This window comes from Dermacentor andersoni, chromosome 4, assembly GCF_023375885.2.
Source record: "Dermacentor andersoni chromosome 4, qqDerAnde1_hic_scaffold, whole genome shotgun sequence".
Classification (NCBI taxonomy): domain Eukaryota; kingdom Metazoa; phylum Arthropoda; class Arachnida; order Ixodida; family Ixodidae; genus Dermacentor; species Dermacentor andersoni.
Window position 1 is genome coordinate 207,610,292 of NC_092817.1, and position 21,264 is coordinate 207,631,555.

The 21,264-nt window shown below is 47.2% G+C and overlaps 1 protein-coding gene and 1 non-coding gene across 3 annotated transcripts in view; one reads left to right on the top strand and one right to left on the bottom strand.

The window, feature by feature from the left end:
• Positions 1 to 21,264, bottom strand: part of LOC126538488 (FMRFamide receptor-like) — a 1,022,731-nt gene that overhangs the window by 284,931 nt on the left and 716,536 nt on the right. The gene's annotated exons all lie outside the window — the stretch shown is intronic.
• TRNAL-CAA (transfer RNA leucine (anticodon CAA)) lies at positions 7,607 to 7,679 on the top strand. The gene has a single exon. It is a non-coding gene; the product is annotated as a tRNA-Leu (tRNA).

Genomic DNA, 21,264 nt, shown 5'->3' on the forward strand with positions numbered 1-21,264 from the left:
GTAAAGCGGACAATGGACGCAGGGCGTGCGGATGCCATCCACTATAGAGCACCGTAGCGTCTGTAGGCGACACTACGAAAACGGCCGCATGTCAAATAAATGCTTCCGCAACCAGCGGGGTAGCTTTGCGGCTATAGCGTTAGCTCAAGATCGCCGGTTGCGCCACTATGGCATGCCTGATAATCCGACTTTGGTTCTGGCACGTACAACTTTATCATTACATTATTTCTTAGCATTTCAGCCACGATGCGAGGTGGCGTGTGAGGCAATGACAATGCTAACCTTCTCGGAAGTTATGAACAATGGCGCAAAACAACGTCTCCAGGACAATGTGTCTCGCTGTGTGTAGTGCGCAGACAAACAGCAGTGGGGCACGCAAGGTCACGTTTAATTCACCGCTCTTGTATTGCACTGAACGGTGGAGAGTATTAAACATTTCTCGGCAAGATCACGGCCAATGTTCGTCGATGAAACCAAAGAGGAGAGAAAGCTACGCATATATCAATTCCCACAGTGCGTTGGATCCCCATGATTTTTTGTATATTGTCCAAACACTACAAGCTTACTCATGGCTTACGTGCTTTCCGAGAGTTAGTAAAACCCCATATGCGAAGCACTCGATATATATGGACTTAATTGTGGCAAATAAGCATTCCTAGCTTTATAGGCGTCGCTTACGCGTTTTCATATGCATTTAATAAATGAAGAGGCTTAACGAACTTAGAAGTAGAGTTATTTCATTTTTGACTCTCAGACTTGCTAAAATACCTACGCAAAAAAAAAAATATCGTTCCAGATGCTTAGTTAGAAACATGTGTAGTGGAATAATGCCGACCGCCGCCAAACAGAACACTGGCCAATGTCAACCTTGCCTTAATAAAAACGAACGATTACTTCTTTGGTAACGGTGGTCAAACCATCTGGTTAAGCGAGGGTGAACTGGCAGCGTATAAGCAAATAGAAAAGACATTTCATAAAGCTGTTCGCCCCGGCGAAGCGAAAAGCGCAGTATATTGTAGACATATCGTGACACCTCTGTTTTTCTATCGCGCACTCCATTGCTAAGTGGTCAGGCTAAGTGGCTGATATATATATATATATATATATATATATATATATATATATATATATATATATATAGGAGTGCGACAAAGCCTCGAATGCGACGCGCTGTAGGCGGCGTCGCACCAAAGCGCTGACTCGTCGTCTGCTTTGATTTCATCCTGCCCACTGATTCCGGTTTCACAAAGTTGACAGGCGACAATTTCGCGGATCGCGCTGGCCGGGGCATGCGACGAGGACGAAACGGCGCCCAATGTGCTCTGCACACGCGCAACCAGCTTTGTCTTCGTATGGCGACCTAGCAGCCGCCTGCGACAGGGAGGAGGCCGCCGTCGAAGTGGCAACGGTAAGCTCTCGGTGTAGTCATTGATATCCGGTGCCCATGTGAGCTTGCTTCAGTACGGAAGAACACTGGAAAGGGTAAAACGAAGTACCGGCGCAAATTTAAATTTGTAAGAAGGGTGGTTGCCGAAAGAGGGACAGGCCTGGTCGCAAAGCGTTCTCCAACATTTTCGGATAGTCTCAGACTTGGATGAGCATTCTTAGCACACGCAGATACAGAGTCAGGCGAGCTCTTCTGTCTTCATGAGTTATTACTGGGCGTTTGAACCCGCAAGGAGGAGCTGTCTCGCAGTCATCTGAAAAGTACGCGACGGGTGTTGCAGCGTTTCGCACAAGTTACCCGGGCATGACTTCGTACTCCTTACCCGCCGCACGTTGCATATTTGGAAAACACAACAGTTGGCTCTTTAACTTCTTGCCACCCCGTCGGACTGAGGCGAGCGTGCGCGTGCCGCAAGCGCTACCTTTGTTTATTCGACTGCGCTCACATCCCCGCGGTTCTCTTGTTTTATGTCCTCGTAATTAGTGACCTTGCTTGAACATATGCATAATCTTTAATAATAATAATAATAATAATAATAATAATAATAATAATAATAATAATAATACTAATAATATTAATACATTCCTTACTGGTGCATTTCGAGGGTACAAATATGGACCTGCCCAAGTCAATAAATGGCTTGTGGTGCAGTGCCCGGTCGCAAGGGGACAAGTATCAGAGCACACGCCACTGACGGTTCACATCAAGAAATTACCTGGACTAGGGAAGAGGCCGGAAGACAATCAGTAATTGCAATATTTCCAGTAATTAAACCATAAGTAATTGCAATAAAGAAAGATGAAAATTATGCTTGGTCGGGTGGTTTATGCGTTTTGGTGGCCAGAGTTTTCGTGAACAAGTACTGTCGATATACTGTATACACAAACAATAAGCTTTCTTTTTTTCGCGATACTCATACAAGTTTATACTAGATACCCAAGAACCACCACATTTGAAGATAACTTCATTTGCATTAATCATCGGCAAGGCTTGCGTACCGATGTACTAAATTTTCTACTTCCTACTCTCGTAGCACAGAGTGCTCCAAGCTGGCGTAACCAGCGTACTTGGTAGAGAAACTTCTCTTCAGCTGCCATTGTCGTCGCTTCTCCTCTTCCATCAGAGATGGGACGCCATAGACGTTTGCACTTGGAGAAAATACTTTATGTACACAATATTTACATCGACCGCTATTTACAGTGGGTATGACATATAAACTCGGCATAGCCGATACTGCATACCACTGTTTGTGCGTCAAGACCGTTTGGTTACACTGGGACCGGCGCCTTAACTCGGCACAGTCGAAAGTGCAGAGCACCTTTCCTGCACCCGGAACTCCCGTGAGAGGTCGGGAGCCAGGTTTTAACCCTTCAGTTGCTCCTCCCCAATCCCTTCACGGCAAATCATGACAACTCAGTGACTTGATTGGGTCAACTGGGCTGTAACCCATTAGACACTCTCTCTCTCACCCTCTCCCTGCGTTCCTCGGAACATTCAGAGAGATAGAGGGAGAGAAAGGAACCACCAAACAACATCCCAACCGTCCTGCTCTGCGACAAGTATGGGAATGTCTCCCGACACATTGAAGAACACTTACGGGGAACGAACACCTATGTCGCCCCGTCTTCACACCTTAATTAAAACCATCACGCAATGCGTGCTGCAAAGGGCACCCCTGCCGAAGCGCACCCACCGATTCACCATGCCATGCCGTCTTGTGCGTGGGTCGTCTCCTCCGGCGGGCCCATAAAACTAAGTGCAGAGATGGATTGTGTCTCCGATGCCAGCCTGTCTTTCAAGAGACCGCGCATCGGGTCACCGATCCCTCTGGCTTTAAGTTGCCCCTTTGTACCCCAGGCATGCCCATTGACGCCCTAAATGACTCTTTGCCCGTGGTCGGTCCCAGGCAGGGCGCCTGCGTCCGCGCTTCCGGGCCAAAGAGCCCCCAACGTCACACCGTTTCCCACGTTTCTAGACTGCACTTGCGACAGGTTAAGATGTCATGACGTGGCGACGCGGGCTCTCTGCCGCCAAAGAGCGCCTCCTGACTCACCGCCGAGCGCCCAGCTGGTTTTGCTCTCGGCGAAGCCCGAAAACAGCGATCTCCCAAAATTATGGGGCGAAATTACCTCTCAGCCTCCATGCAGTTTGTCAACATCCTTTACAGGTATATTTGTTGTAAAATTTGCTACTGTGTACGCTCATTTCACCCTCGGAGGCGCTAAGCTCTTATTAAAACCCCCATGAGACGCAGCTGACTACGTGTAAAAGTGGCAACCCTGTTTTGGTTTTGGCAGCCAACAACAGGAGCGCAGCGGTTTTCAGCTCTGCTGGGCTTCTCGAAGGGCGTGCTACACGCAATCAGCTACGTCACTTGGGGCATTCGCCCTTCTCTCGAGAGAATCGCCTCTCAGTGCCAAATTAGCGTACAGAGAACCTAATTTGTAAAGCACGTTTTAGAACACAGGCAGTCTAGAAGAACAAACAATGAAATTGCTTTCAAATACCATTGTCTTCAGATGCCTAATGCGAACGTATGTCATAATGATGAAACTAAAAATTTTAATATTAGATTAATATGAGTTTTTTATTCTACTACTTCGAAAAAGCGTGTCCCTGAAGGCGTACAAAGCACCTGTGCAAGCAGCATTTGCATAGCTTTCATTGTATTTTTATCAATATTACCGATACTTCTCTTGAGGTAGTGACTTACCAAAATTGTAATACCGAAGACTTGCAAAAAAAAAAAACAGGAAGCACAGCAATTACACGCACAAACAAAATCAAGCTTGAAGAAATAAATAGCACGCTGAAGTTGCTGAGATTGATAAGCCACGTTATCTGTAGTGCGATATACTGGGAGCTGATCAACAGTTCGTGCGACTTACATGACAATATTTTCTGATGCTGCGTAAGACCGGTGGTGGTTGCAGCCTTAGTGGCTACGGTGTTAAGCTGCTAAGCACGGGGCCACAGAATCGAATCCCGGGCACGGCGGCCGCATTTCGATGGGAGTGAAATGCGAAAGCACCCGTGTGTTTAGACGGAGGTGCACGTTAAAGAACCCTAGGTGGTTCAGATTATTCAGGAGTCCTCCGCTACGACGTGCCTCACAATCAGATCATGATTTTGGCACGTAAAACCCCAGATTCTATTTTTTTGATGCTTTGTGTGTTTACATCACCTAGTCATCATATGGTTACGCGATCGAAGGGTTAAGAACCGGAGACTATATACAAAGTATATTTACAAAGGATGACTGCAGTGCTGGCAAGTTCAGCAGACAGCTCGAGAGCCAGAAAGCGTTCGTCGTCTCCGTCGGGGCGCCCGCGTGCATCGTCCGCACGAAACACGCAATATGCCTGTATCAATATCCCCGGCGGTAGAACCACCGTCCCCGTGCGTCTATATATCGGTGAGAACAGGAGAGTAATATGATCTGAGGCATGCAACATGCACAATGTCGGTGGAATTCGGGGCAGATGAGGCACTGGTACCGGTTGAGGCGATTTCGTACGTAACTGGAGTCACGCCACGCAGCACTTGATATGGGCCTGTGTACCGAGACAGGAGTTTTTCTGACAGGCCAATGTGCCGAGTCGGGGTCCACAGGAGTACCAGAGATCCAGGCGAAAAGTGGACGTCTCTGTGTTGGCGATCGTACTAACGCTGTTTCTTCTGTACGGAGGTCAGGAGGCGAGCACGGGCAATCTCGCGTGCTTGGGCTGCCCTGGTGATAACGTGAAGTGCATACTCGCTGGCCCCTGCTGCGGCGGATGCAAGGGATGCTTCCAGTGGCAATGTGGGTTCTCGGCCGAACAACACAAAGAACGAGAATAACCGGGAGTGTCGTGACGCAAAGAATTATATGCAAAAGTGACATAGGGTAGGGCAATCCCTACCATACTGTCCCAATCAGTATGGTCGGTCGAGACATATTTTTCAAACATGTCTTTTAGGGTGCGAATCAGACGTTCCGTGAGACAATTATTATGTAGATGGTAAGACGCTTGTGCTTGGTGAGCAGGACTGCAGGATGTCGGCGATGACTTTAGAAAGAAATGTCCGACCACGGTCAGTGAGCAGTTGGTGTTGAGCACCATGCTGCAGAATCTCGTCGCGTAAAATAATATCGGCGACATCTGTGGCGCAGCTTGTTGGAAGCGCTCTGGTGATGGCGTAGCGCGTGGCGTAATCTCTCGTCACAGGGACCCACTTGTTGCCAGACGTGGATAGAGGGAAAGGGCCAAGTAAGTCCAAGGCAACGTGAAAGCACGGCTCCGAAGGAATGTCGAGCGCTTGAAAGCACCCGGCAGGGAGCGTCATGGTGTTTTTTGGCGCTGGCATTTGTCACACGCCGCAACGTATTTCCGGACGTAGCGGGCAAGGCCTGGCCAAGAACGCGTCGGCGAATCCGGTCATAGGTGCGGAAGATGCCAAGATGACCTGCCGCTGGTAAATCATGAAGTTCTTTGAGAAGAGCTAACCAGAGGTGCTTAGGAAGGACGACGAGTAGGGCAGGACCGTCGGGGCGTACGTTGTGACTGTATATTACACCATTTCACACAATAAACAGGCGAAGGGACGAATCAGAAGGCAAAGATTCAAGGCAAAGCCATCAATGATGGCGCGCAAAGTGGCATCACGGGTTTGCTCACCGGCAACGTGTAGCACCTGAGAAACGGAGAAAACGCAAGCGTCGGCATCGAGGTCAGGGTCGGCGGGTGCTTCGTTCACTGGATAGCGTGGTAAACAGTCTGTGTCTTGATGTAATCGGCCCGATTTATACACTACTGCATAGGACTATTCTTGCTGCCGCAGAGCCCAGCGACCAAGCCGGCCTGTAGGATCCTTGAGTAAGGAAAACCAATAGAGCGCGTGGTGGTCCCTGATGACAGAGAAGTGGGCGCCATACAAGTACGGGCGAAATTTGGAAACCGCCTAGACGAGAGCCAGGCATTCACGATCTGTAGTCGAATAGTTGCGCTCCGCTGCTGTTGGGATACGGCTTACGTAGGCGATAACACGATCTTTATGTTGCTGGCGCTGGGCTAAGAGGGCTCCGATACCGTGACCACTGGCATCGGTACGCACCTCTGTAGGAGAGCACGGGTCAAAGTGGGCCAGTGAGGTGGCTTGGTGAGAATCTTTGTGAGGTGGGGAAACGCGGCAGTTTGAGCGGGGCCACACGTAAACGGCAATTCCTTCTCCAAAAGATCAGTAAGTGGTCGGGCCATCGGTGCGAAGTCTTTAACGAAGCGCGAAATAGGAGCAGAGGCCTACAAAACTTCGGACGTCTTTGACAGACTGCGGTACAGGAAGCGACGTGACAGCACGAATTTTCTCTGGGTCTGGTTGAATACCCGAAGCCCCGACGAGGTGGCCCAGCACTGTAATCTGCCGACGACCGAAGTGACACGCATACGGCTCGTGGAGTAGCGGGCGTCAGAAGCTTCCTCAGTCGACGACGGAGGTTACAACTCAATGTGGATACCTGGGCTCCAGTATCTATTAACGCCGTCAAAAGGGCACCCGTCGACCGGAACATAAAGTAAGTTCTGGTTCGTTGGGAGCGTAAATGGAGGATCTCGACACGATAAAAATAATGCAGCAATATTCATAAGTCAAAGTACATGAGCAGCACTTTATGCAGACAAGGAGCCTGAAATGAAACGATACAACGCCATTTGGCTAAATATGAAGAAGACGATGCTTAAGTGTAAAATTTATATTCTCCCTCTTACAAGAACCGTGGCGCCATGTGCACTACAGCCATACGGGCAATCAGTGAAATATACTCGCACATGTGCCCTGCTCGACTTACTTAAAGCATATCTCCTGCTGCAGCGTTCTGTTTATTAAAACGCTTTTCATGACCACTTTCGCCATTCGCAACATCATTATACATCAAATTAGAAAGTGATGTGAGGCGTGGTTATACGCAGGTACGTTTCATTTTAGAATGGCCGTGTACACTATAATACCTGGTCTCAAATGATTTTCCTCAAGTCAAATTAGAAGGTTTAGTTTACCTGTTTACGCACATGGCACCACGAAGCACGGTCCAAGCCCTGCGTGACGTAAACGGTGGTGTAAAATGAAGCTGCTGTCAGGCTTCGCCCTTCCCATGAGCTGATTCTAATTTGCGCTTTGCTCGGCGCCGCTGTAGCTCAATTGGTAGAGCATCGCACGCAAAATGCGAAGGTTGTGGGTTCGGTTCCCACCAGCGGCAAGTTGTTTTTTCATCCACATTAATTTCCATTAACGTATCGTTTCTTCATTTCATTTATTAAGCGGAAGTAATTTCCCTATTTTGTCCTTGGTGTCCGTGTTTGTTGGCTTCTTATGACATTCTTATGTAAGTGTGACACGAAGGGAAACAGAATCCGGAAATGCGTTTACATAATGGTCTGAACTTCTCTCTTACACCTCTCCATTCATCTATGAACAAACGGTAAACGCCGTCTCCATCGTCGTGACATGTGCGCGTCTACGTCTCAGGCATCAATGTTCCTTGCATTTAGGGCAACGTTTGGGAATGGCGTATACTGCATAAATCATCAACATTACATGGCATTAAATTTGGTACCTGCGCGGCACATCAGCGTCATTAATAATATTGCATAGGTTATACGGTACATTGAATTAAAATAAAGGCACCCGTGCGCACTGAATTAAGTTAAAAATATTTAATTAACCACTTCAGGAATGTGTCCCTTCACATGGAATGCCTGCCTGTGCTTTGCATATGCATAATTTACGTGCGTTGTGCTTCTCTTAGCATATAACTTAATTTCAGCTTTTCAGGCCAAGTGCGCGTAACGCTGTTTCTCACAAGCGCATTGGGCCTGCTGTAAATGTTTTAGTTCTTCAGTAATTCAGATTTACCAATATCCACCTTCGCTAATGAGGCATTCCGGGGAAAAATATTGTTGTCACTGATTGCAGTGCCTTCAAGGATATTCGCTTTTCCCTGAAGCATACGTTCTGATGCAATGATAAATATCATGCAACCGCGGCGTGTCATGTCGCAGTCACCGCATTTGAATAAGCGTATCAACGCATGCAACGACGTCCCTAATGCACGCGTAAATTGCGGAAAATGCGTTCGGATGCAATTCGTGTTAAGTTCTATACTTCTTGCCACCATCCTCGACAAATCTGTTAGGAATGAAATAAATAATATTTACACTTCATGCTTTGAGTTTTGTCAACAGTTGCCTATTTCTCAGTCTGTCGTCTATTCAATATTTGTTTTAGCGCGACGAACATCATCCTTCCTAATGCATCATTGGCTGCACTTTTTTTTTAATTGTATACCAATTCAAATTCAAATAGGGTAGCGAATTAGTGGTCATGGACTATGCACTAGAGTATGGTGCTTGTTTCAGTGGTCTTTCATATACGCAAGAACGTTCAATTAAGGACAGTGAAGTTTAAGCGATGAAACGGTGTATATTGCTTTGGAATTCAGCCATTCTCGATTTCAGATATCTGGTGGATGGACAGTGCGTGCACTGAACTTTGGAAATCTGAGACACAGCTGCTTTACATGAAATAAATAACGTTGTATCACGCATCTTGTGTAGCCTAGATTGCGAAACGAAGCATATATTGCTACAAATTGTCTGTCTTTAAACAGCTTACCTGTAATGACTGAAGTTTCGCTTTTGACAATGTCCTTCTGAAATTGCGGTAACTAGTCGATAGTATTTAGGGGCAGGTTTCTCCATAAGCAAGATGCTTTTTTTCTCTCTCTCTCTTTACGCATCAACTAGACCGCGACTAGGCAAGGTCATGGCTTCAAACCCTAGCTGCGACGGCGGCGTTCCTAAGCGGCGGGAATGCGAAAACACGCTCTGCTGGACGCGGCGCGATGACCCAGAGCTCGTCTCTCGTTTTTCGCCCGTCTCTTCTACGTCGCTAAGTCGCAGTCCTTTTGTGTCATTCTTCCTCCGAGGAAACATTAAAAGACGCACGGAGCGAGGTCAGCTGCCCTCACCCCTTACTCACCTCAGGCGTGCGACTATTTAGGCCATCGAGTTTGAATAATGTTTAGAAGATTGGAAAAGCAGATTGGACAAGCGTATTAAGTGTAATGGAGAGTACCTTCAATGTGATAAGCTTGCTTTGTAAAAAATAAATAAATACGCAGCCTTTTAAAGATAATTTCAGTTGCTTTTTGGTACCCCCTCGTATACCTCATGAACCAGTTTACTCGTCTAGCGAAAATCGAGTGCGCATTACGGAACCATGAATTTCAGAACTTTTTCGAAGCAGCCATTTACACTGTCTCTCACACCAAAATTCTAGCTTTGACAAATAAGCCCGCTTTTCTTTTCATATAAAAAAGGGTGATCTTATTGTTTCAAATGTAGTTGAAGGACATTGTCTTCGAGGAAATTCAGCTGACAGTTGGTTTATATATAAATTAAACTTCCTTCCTCACAAATTTTACCATGCATACTACGCGCGTGAATCCATTCATTTTCTTTTCGTCCACCAAACCAATGCTATGAGGGAAGCACGAGATTATAAAGAATGGGGTAGGACATACGTTCACTGTGTACTTATTCCTTCCCCAGTTCTTATGTGAAGAGAAGTGTTGAAAACGGCCCTACAGTCACTTCAACTAAAATCGCCAACACGGGGATAGAAGACCGGTTATTTTATGAACACAATGACGCAGAAGTATAGCATGAAGCCTTGAGCTAACTCTCATAGATTTCCACACATACATGAAATTTTATTGATATTCAGGCCACACCTTGCAGGTTTTATTTTGCGCTTATGAATTGTCAATACATTAAACAATTTGGTGGGGTTGTTTAGAATAATTCGTATTCTGGAGGACCATCTCTGTGTGGTTGGTTTAATCGCTGGTACCCTAGAATTTGAACGGTGGACTGTGTTTTCTGTTCTCTGTGGCGCAACATCTCGCATGTCATTGCATGTCAAGTCAGGCGTCGGCCGCGGGAACGGATCAGCCCCTAATAGCCTATATAGCAATTAAAGTGTCATGCTTCTATAAATTACGAGACTGTGAAAGAATGGATAGTAAACTACCTTCCTGGATGACATGTTTAGTAGAAGGTGCTAGCAGTGACGTCAGCCACGGGTAATAAAATTCTCCTTCACAAGAGACTCGTTTACAGTTTCAGGACACGTTGGTCATACGCCTGACAACCGCTCATAAAGCCTAACTTTTAATATAAACCCGCCTGGTGGGAAAGAAATGTTGTAGAAGATAAATGCAATACCCGCAGTAAACTACAAATAAAGGTAAATAAATTGAACATGGCCCCCGCGCAAGAATCGAAATATCGTTCTTTATACTTGGTGGTTGGCGCCACTGGTTATTATTTTGCAGCATGCTTCATCCCGACCGCGAAGGCTTCCGCCTCATCATGTACTTCATAAAATGTTCACTGCTTGTATCGAAGTTAGTGGCTTGCCTTTGGACATTGGCTTGTGCAACGTTATCTAATACGGCTGGTGAGCTCCAACGCGACCGCACGCCCTCAGTTTGCTCCCCTTTCTGCTCATTGGTGCTTTTTTCTGCATTGTCTCCCCTACAGTATTGTTATGGAGCCCGCATTCTTTAAAAGCGAGTACTATGGCAGCCTTAGTTGCAGAGCGCCTACGATCGAAGACTGCCACCTGGTGTTTTAATTTGCCCACTGCACTCGAAAGCTGTCGAAAGTTCGAAACGCGCCGTCTAATTACTGAATTACACCGCTAATGTGGATGAATGGGCAGCGTGCGCTATCGGATGGTGCTTTCACCTGCGCGTAATGGGCACTTAGTCTCAAAGTTCTTTCTTTTAATTCAGCTTTTTTTTCTATGCACTCTAGTCCTCGAAGCGCGGTCTCCCAGGGCACATTCTGTCCTCCTCAGGCGGAGCGCCCTCTGCATAGGGTTAGGCACGGAACAAAATGGAGAAGTGTTCCGCAGATCAGGAACTGCTTATACGCTGGGTTCAGGACAGTAGAGTGCAATAGACGCGCACTCAGCCCGCAGAGCTATACGGAAAAAATGCACTCCTGTGGAAGTAGTTCGTTAGCGAACCTGTACATACGTTCTGCCTAATGTTGGTCAGCTTGTCAAGCACTCATCCGATGATGCGCGCCCCTTACGCACATATTTCTCTTTAAAGTATGTGTGATACATACACAAACACATGTTTATATGACATAAACACTCGTTTCAGTGCAGTTTACAAAACCTTTATTTTATTCGTGGCTTTGAAATTACTGTTATAACTCCATTGTGGTCACTGTCATACGCACACATGTTTTCCGTTATTATTAGGGAAATGTTTTTCGCCGAAGTTAAACCGATACATGACCCGTGTAAAGTAGATGGTTAAATCGGATCGTTGAAGTAACCGAGTTCACACTCTTCCACGCAGTACGCGAACCAAACCACTGCTTTGTTTCCGGGTTTGAGCTGTGTACGTTTAGATCTCCGACGAGGACCACCAGGCAGGCAGCGTAGTCTGATCAACGCGCAACTGCGCGCCCCTCGTCGTCAATCATGTGGTTTCAGAGCATTTTTAACTTGTGCTCTTCGTATGGAAACAAAAGCTGAGTTACAAGCCATTGCTTCTAGCGCAGCAGTGCCGCCGGTAAGGCGTGTAAGGAAGCGAAAAAATCTCGGCATCCTAGTTACGGACAGCTTCGTCGTAAAAACCTTTCGCGCTTCAATTCTGAGCACTCAACCCACTAAAGTGTTCGGAAAGAAGAACTTCTGGTTAGACTAATTGAAGTGATGTTAATCTCTCACATACCATAAAAAGTTCCGCAGTAATAGGACGGTGTCTGAAGCTGTCACAGCACCTATTTATTTCCGACACACAGATCGTTCAGCTGGACACAGCTGAACAATTGAATTTCTGTGGTTACAAAAAAATATGTCCCGCACACATGAAAGTGGATGCGCGCTCAGTTTCGCCACGAAATGACGGGTAAGGGAAAGAGATCGCTATTTTGTTTTATGGAAAAATTTGATGGGGAGGTTATGGGCGGAATCAGCGCAATTTGGCTGAACCTATCTCACAATGACTGTCGACGGTAATGCGCTAGCAGTTAGTCGCTATAGCGACACAACGTATTGCCATCGTTGAAACAACTTATGTTTTAGGCGTGTACTCTAGCGAGATTGGTTATTCACTCTTCCCTAAAAACCCTCAGCGCCGTCAAGCGCCGCCGCCGCGAAGCCTGCGTATGGCCTCCGATATGCGTGGCAAACTAGTGCGTTTGAACGCTCAAAAACGTGTCACGGGGGAACTGGGCAGAAAGCGCTGGAGTGGGTGGCCCAAGATAGTGTTACTCTTTTTCGTTACAGTGGACCCCGGGAAGGAAAAGGGAGCCGTCCGGCGACCTAATAGCGCCTCTCGCTTTGTCAGCGAACATCAACTACCGAGATGTTGCTGATGTCGGTAAAAACTACATCGGCTGCTATGAGGTTGTTATCAATGTTTGTAATCAGTAAAATTAATAGTAATTTTGTTTACTCGGTTGTACATGTTGGCTTACTTATGTGATCGGAGGAACCATTTACAATAATCACTGAAGTAACTTCTTCTTGTGTACTAGTAGAAACAAGCATATTTACGTTGATATCACCTCGTAGGAACAAATCGAATGCCTGATCTGCCACATACGCAAACTAGTGACGTTATTTATGTGATAAAGAAACGAAGATTTAGTATGTTTGCTGCTACAGGAAATAATTTTCATTTAAAAACGTTAAGATTCATGAGCCAAAGGTTACACCAATAAGAAATAACTTCGCGTTCTTTTTGGATGATTGTATGATCATCTGCGCAATTGAACGAATGATAAAGACTGCAGTCGTCTGCAAAAATGCGCACGTGTCAGGAAATGTTATTCGGTAAGTCATTAAGGTATGTTAGAAATAGTAATGGGGGGGGGGGGGGGCAGGAGCACTGCTTTGTGGTACACCTGCAGTAACGTGCGAAAGAGGAGAAGAAAAATTAAAAACTGCTGTAAATTGCTGATAATTAGAAAGGAAATTGAGAATCCATGTTAGTGTATGAGAATCTAATTTAAGAGCAGATAATTTCAAAATCAAACGGCAATGTGCTACGAGGTGACACGATTTATCAAAGTCAAGAAAAGCACATTCAGTTTGTAGACCTTCTTCCATGTTAGTATGCAAATCAGTTGTTAATTCTAATAACTGCATCTCACAAGAGAAGTTTCTCCGAAGTCTGTGTTCATAAGAAAAGAAAATCTGTTGGCTTACAGGTGAATGTAGACACTCGATGCACCTACATGTTTTAGCATGCTGCAGCATTAGATGTCAATGATATTGGACGGTAGCTTTTCGGTGCGTGTTTTTTACCTGACTTAAATATCGGTATGACCTTTGCTACCTTTCAGTCTAGAATAGAACTGACAGAACTTTCCTAGTTAATCAACAAGCGTCAGACAGCTGACATAAGGAAGCATAATATGAATAAAATTGAACATGCTCTCAGAAACGGAGGAAGCCTAAAAGCAGTGAAGAAGAAACTAGGAATAGGCAAGCATAAGATGTATGCGCTAAGAGACAAACCCGGCAATATCATTACTAATATGGTTGAAATAGTTCAAGTGGCTGAGGAGTTCTATAGAGATTTATACAGTACCAGTGGCACCCACGACGATAATGGAAGAGAGAAAAGTCTAGAGGAATTTGAAATCGAACAAGTAACGCTGGAAGAAGTAAAAAAAAAAAAAAAGCTTTGGGAGCTATGCAAAGGGGGAAAGCAGCTGGGGAGGGTCAGGTAACAGCAGATTTGTTGAAGGATGGTGGGCAGATTGTTCTCGAAAAACTCGCCACCCTGTATACGCATTGCCTCACGCCCTCGAGCGTACCGGAATCTTGGAAGAACGCTAACATAATCCTAATCCATAAGAAAAGGGCCGCCAAAGATTTGAAAAATTATAGACCGATCAGCTTACTATCCGTTGCCTACAAAGTATTTACAAAGGTAATTGCAAATAGGATCAGGAACACCTTAGACTTCTGTCAAACAACGGACCAGGCAGGATTCCGTAAGGGCCACTCAACAAGAGACCATATTCAAACTATAAATCAGGAGATAGAGATATGTGCGGAATATAACCAACCCTTATATATAACTTTCATCGATTACGAGAAAGTGTTTGATTCAGTCGAAACCTCAGCAGTCATGGAGGCATTGCGGAATCAGGGTGTAGACGAGCCGTACGTAAAAATACTGAAATATTTCTATAGCGGTCCACAGCCACCGTAGTCCTCCATAAAGAAAGGAACAAAATCCCAATAAAGAAAGGAGTCAGGCAAGGAGATACGATCTCTCCGATGCTACTCACAGCGTGTCTACAGGAGGTATTCAGAGAACTGGATTGGGAAAAATTGGGGATCAGAGTTAATGGACATTACCTTAGTAACTTGGGATTCGCAGATGAAACTGCCTCGCTTAGTAACTCAGGTGACCAATTGCAATGCATGCTCACTGACCTGGAGAGGCAACGCAGAAGCGTGGGTCTAAATAATTAATCTGTAAAATACTAATGTAATGCTTAACAGTCTCGGAAGAGGACAGCAGTTTACAATAGGTAGCGAGGCATTGGAAGTGGTAAGGAAATACATCTACATAGGGCAAGTAGTGACCGCGGATCCGGATCATGAGACTGAAATAATGAGAAGAATAAGAGTGGGCTGGGATGCGTTTGGCAGGCATTCTCAGATCATGAACAGCAGGTTGCCATTATCTCTTAAGAGAAAAGTGTATAACAGCTGTGTCTTACCAGTAATCGCGTACGAGGCAGAACCCTGGTGGCTTACGAAAAGGGTTCTATTTAAATTGAGGACGACGGAACGAGCTATGGAAAGAAGAATGATGGGTGTAACGTTAAGGGATAAGAAAAGAGCAGTTTGGGTGAAGGAACAAACGCGAGTGAATGACGTCGTAGTTGAAATCAAGAAATGGGCATTGGCAGGACATGTAATGAGGAGGGAAGATAACCGATGGTCATTAAGGGTTATGGACTGGATTCCAAGAGAAGCGAAGCGTAGCAGGGGGAAGCAGAAAGTTAGGTGGGCGGATGAGATTAAGATGTTTGCAGGGACGACATGGCCACAATTAGTACATGACCGGCGTAGTTGGAGAAGTATGGGAGAGGCCTTTTCCCTGCTGTGGGCGTAACCAGTCTGATGGTGATGATGACCTTCCCCTCTGAGGGCAGCACGCCATTCCCTAAAGATTGCCTGAAGGTTTCAGACAGAACGTTACTAGATGCCATGGCGGTGTTTTTGAGAATATGAGAATCAATGTCGTCAACGCCACAGGATGTGGTTGGCTTGAGGTTATTGATCAGGCATGGACGCCAACTATTATTTCTATTAGTGACATGTATTGGTAGTTTAGCTCCGATACATCTGGAAGATCAGGCTGGTCTTCTGTGGGGAATGTAGAAGAAAAATAGGTATTGGAAGTAGAAGCCCAGTGAATATCTGAAATGGGAGTGTTGTTATTGTTCTGTAAAGAAATGTTAATGTGGTACTGATGTGGGCTTATAATGTGCCAGAACTTTCTCGGGTTAGATTTTAGAAGAGTTGGCAGGTCATGAGTGAAGTATTTATGTTTAGGTGAAAATATGGCACAACAGTAAATTTTTAAGCTTTCCTTGTACGTGTCCCAAGCTGCTTGCGTGCACAAGCGTTTAGCGCTTTTGTAGTGGCATTTCTTCCTGTTTCTCAGTAAGCGTAGTGATCTGGTGAACCATAGGTTAGATTTATAATTGGTTATAGTAATGAGAGGGAGGTACTGGTTAACCAAGGCCGACTTCTCATTCCTGAAATGTATCCAATTCTCATCCACCGACCAACTATGAAATCACAGTAACAGCATGTGGGAAAAAATACATCTAATTCCGAACTCAATACGTTGCAATTGGCTTTATTATGATCGTGTATTTTTTTAGTAGCGAAACCTGTAAAAGATGAGGGTACGTTGAGAGTTACTTGCAGTAAGGAATAATCGCTAAAACCATCAATAGACACAATTTGATCAACAGTCTCAGGAGCTGCTGTGAAGATCAAATCTAAGATATAATTACCCCATGTGGGCAGCGTAACAAGCTGAAACTGGTTAAAATCTAAGGTAAAATTGATAAATTCTGTCGAAGTTTTGTTTGCAAATGAAAAATTGAATGTTTTGTTTGCTAAATAAAAAATTAAAGAGAGATGTAATTTAATTGAAAGATGGCAGATAAGTCGGCCTGAGCTAACGCGCTCTAGCCTCCTACTCTGCAAAGGGGAGGGAGAATGGGGACATAAAGGTGTGATGAGGGATGATGATGACATAGAAACGGGGATGCGCAACGGCTAAAGCGTCTTCAACAATCTGATAATACATTCAGAAATCTCATCCGTGAAGCCACTATCAGGCTCCGTATCAAGTCTGTAGTCACCAATTCAAGTGAATTTAAATATAAAGGTACTAGGACGAAGCTGGTGTGTGGACCTCCCCTGCGTGAGCAGCACAAGCGCCCAACAAAAGGTTTAGAGCACGTAAAGAGCTGCGATAAGGGGCTCCAGCACGACGAGCACCTGAAGGGCACTTTTAGCGGCTCGATTCTGGAGACCACCGAGAATCACGCACATTGACTCCACCAGGTGCTTCAGCGTTTCCTGTACGCTCTCCTTCTCATTGTGTTCATCTCCTTGCTTGCCTTTAGTGCCACCGGTTTCATTGGCCCTATCATTTTTGGCTTGATAGCGCAGAGGACCACTACGGCCCGCTGGCATAGCGGTCGGCCTAGAGGGCAGCAAAGGCCATTCCGTGTCTGTATCAGCCGGTGGAGGTGAGTGTTTGCCGCGTGCTGTCATCGACCTAAAATTAGCACTAGGCGTCGTTACCGTTCTCGATGCACGCACAGTAAGAGGTGGTCGTGGCGCCTGTGCGCCGCTATGTACTTCTTCTGAAATGGCTTTGTGACGTTTCTGTCGCGAGCGTTGGTCACTTTGGCGAACAGATTCAGCAGCCTCTTTGCGTGAAGATTGGTCTCTTGCCATTTTTCGAAGAATACGAACTTCTTGTTTCATCTTTGGACATTCCTTCGAAGTCGCTTCGTGAGAGCCAGTACAGTTGGAACATTTAAATGAGGACACCTCACCGTCGGTGGTATCATGCTCTCCGCCGCAACGCGAGCAGGTGGCTTTGCTTCTACAAATAGCGCTCACGTGTCCTCTCTTGAGACATTTCCGGCACTGAATAGGCCTCGGAATGAATGGTCGTACACGGTGTATCACGTACCCCACTTTGACAGAGCTGGTAATGTCGAAGAAGCAAACGTTAACTTGATACATCGGGAGTGCCCCAAGCGGTGAATCTCAAGAATGTGCACCGATGACCTCAAAAAACTCTTGAGGTCCGCATGCTTGATTTCAAGCTCCACGTCGGACGTCACTCCAGTTGTTGTCTCCTTCCCGTAAGTAATAAAGGAGAGGATGGGGATTGCGCTTAACTGTGGAATGGTCTTTATCATCTCAAGTATTGCGGAATTTTTCACATCTATTGTCAAGACGTTTTTGCGAGCGTTGATCCTGATCTCCTTGATTTGCCCAGGGGCCGCACTTTAAAAATATTGACACGTGTACTTATATTTATCGGGCGACCACGTTCCGCCGCCTAACAAATCTTATCGCACAGCGCGGGACGCGCTTGCATGTATCCGAAGTTTCTGGAAAGTTATCGATGCTTCTATCCGCAGTCTGTTGTCGCCGAACCTTGTGTTATCTGATTTATTCGCCTGACGCGAATGGTGTAGAACTTTGTGGAAGGCACGCGGGTCCCAACGATTAGTCTGGAACATTCGACGACTGCTCTATAAAAGCCGACGCGCTTGACCCGCTGATCAGATTTTCGACGATCGCCGACTGTGTTCGCCGCTATCGTTGTGCTTTAAGTGTAGCCTGTTTTGTGGGCACAGGTTCGCCCAATAAAAGCTAGTTTTGTCTTTCACAGTACTGCTACTGTGTTCTTTGAAGTCACGACCACGTGACATCTGGTGGAGGTGCTTTTCGTCCATGTACCGGACGCCCCCGACAAGCCGTGATCCAAGCCCGGACCGCAAAGAGAGCACCAGTGTAGTCCTGGACCATCGAGAAAGCCGTCGTCTACAACAGCTGCCCCCGGAGCACGGACTTCTACCTGAGAAGCCCAAGAAGATTGTGGCCAAGACAACCACAATGGCTGCCCCAGTGTCACCCATCGTACTTCAACAACCCAGGGAGCCCCCTACCTTCCGTGGAGCTACGTCAGAGGATCCTGAAACCTGGCTCGAAACCTTCGAAAGGATCTCGACCTTCAATAACTGGACCTCTGAGGATAAGCTACGACACGTGTACTTCTCCTTGGAAGATGCCGCGAGGACTTGGTTCGAGAACCGGGAGTCCACCCTAGCAACATGGGACCTGTTCCGCAGTAACTTCCTGAGGACGTTCACGAGCGTTGTCCGAAAAGAAAGGGCCGAAGCTCTACTGGAAACCCGAGGCCAACTACCCAATGAGACCATCGCCATATTCACAGAAGAGATGACCCGTCTTTTCCGGCACGCCGACCCGGAAATGTCCGAAGAGAAAAAAGTGCGTTTTTTGATGCGAGGCGTAAAGGAGGAACTTTTTGCCGGAATGGTCAGAAGCCCACCGAAGACCGTCGACGAGTTTCTTCGTGAGGCGACGAGCATCGAGAAGACACTGGAATTGCGGAACCGGCAATTCGACCGCCGCACCAAGCCAACAAGCTACGCCGGAATTCAATCACTGGCCACGGACGATCTGTGCGAGACAATCAGGGCCATTGTGCGCGAAGAACTGCGCAAGGTTTTGCCATCGTCGCAGCCTCAAGTGGCCTCGATCGCCGACATCGTGAAAGAAGAGGTGCACCGATCGCTTGGAGTTCCTGAGGTGCAACCACAAGTACCGCAGCCTCAGCCAGAAGCGATGACTTACGCCGCCGTCGCACGCCGTCAAGGTCCCCCTCCGCGACCGCGCCAGGGCCCTGCAACGCCCCAATTCCGTCGTCCGCCGCCGCCGCCAGTACGACCACCCGTCGCCCAGCGCACCTACGCGAGGAAGACGGACATTTGGCGCGCCCTCGACCACCGCCCGCTCTGCTACCACTGCGGCGAAGCCGGCCATGTTTACCGCCGATGCCCATACCGCGAGCTGGGATTGCGAGGCTTCGCCGTCAACGCACAGCGCCCGAGGGAAGGTGAACGCCCTCGTGACATCGCCGACTACCTCGCCGCTACTCAGTGGAGCCCTCGACGGCCGTCCCGTTCGCCGTCACCAGGCCGCTACCTGTCGCCACAGCGCCGACCATACACTGGCCCAGCCCGGGGCCGGTCCGTCAGCCCATATCCGGAAAACTAAAAGCAGCAACCGATGGAGGTGCGGTTGCTGTTCGTCGAACTGACGAAGATCCTCCGCCGCCGACGAAGATGCCGAAGAAACTAACTCGACGATATAACGACACGCCGCCGTCCCGACGAAGTATGGAAGCAAAGAATACGACGACGAAAGACGACCTGACGACGCGACGTTCCAGCTTCCGTTCAACACGACGCAGCCGTGATCCGACGCCGAGACCTAACTGCAACGCCAGACAAAGAACCACCGACCTCGACGTGCTTCTCGATGGCCACGCAGTTACCGCCTTAGTGGACACAGGGGCCGATTACTCCGTAATGAGTGGACACATCGCCGCCCAGTTGAAGAAAGTTAAAACTGCATGGGAAGGCCCTCAAATTCGAACCGCTGGAGGACACCTCATCACGCCGAGTGGAATCTGCACGGCAAGAATTACCATTCATGACCGGACTTACCCTGCCACCTTCGTTATCCTGCAACAGTGTTCACGAGACGTCATTCTCGGCATGGACTTCCTGAACCAACACGGCGCAATCATCGACCTGAAGTCGAAGTCAATAACGCTGTCGGAAGATCAAGCGATACCGCCGGAGAGCCCTCGTAGTCACCACGCCTTGAGTGTGCTCGAAGATCATGTGAGCATCCCGCCTCGCTCCAGCATTGTTATTTTGGTCGGCACCGAAACACCCGCTGACGTAGAAGGCGTCATCGAAGGCGACCAACGTCTACTGCTCGACCGTGAAATTTGCGTCGCAAGAGGGATCGCTCGACTGCACGGAGGAAACACGAAAGTGTTGCTGACAAACTTCAGCCAGGAGTTCAAGCACATCAACAAGGGCACGACGATCGCATACATCGAGGAAATTCAGGAAACCAGCGATGCCTTTGTCCTCTCGGATTCTGTTGCATCTACTCCGACGACCGTAGTTCCCGAGCCAGACTTCAACATAAATCCAAGTCTCCCCGTGATTAAGCAGCAACAGCTCAGAAGTCTGCTTCGACGATACAAAGACTGCTTTTCGACGTCATCGAGGATTCGACAAACACCAGTCGCAAAGCATCGCATAATAACCGAAGAGTGCGCTCGACCACTACGCCAGAGCCCTTACCGAGTTTCGACGCGAGAACGCGAAGCTATAAGGCAACAAGTCGACGAAATGCTGCGCGACGACATCATCCAGCCGTCGAAAAGCCCGTGGGCGTCTCCAGTTGTTTTAGTGAAGAAAAAGGACGGAACCCTACGTTTCTGCGTCGATTATCGTCGACTGAACAAAATCACGAAGAAAGACGTATACCCCCTCCCACGGATAGACGACGCATTGGATCGGCTCTGCAATGCTAAATACTTCTCATCGATGGACCTCAAGTCTGGCTACTGGCAAATAGAA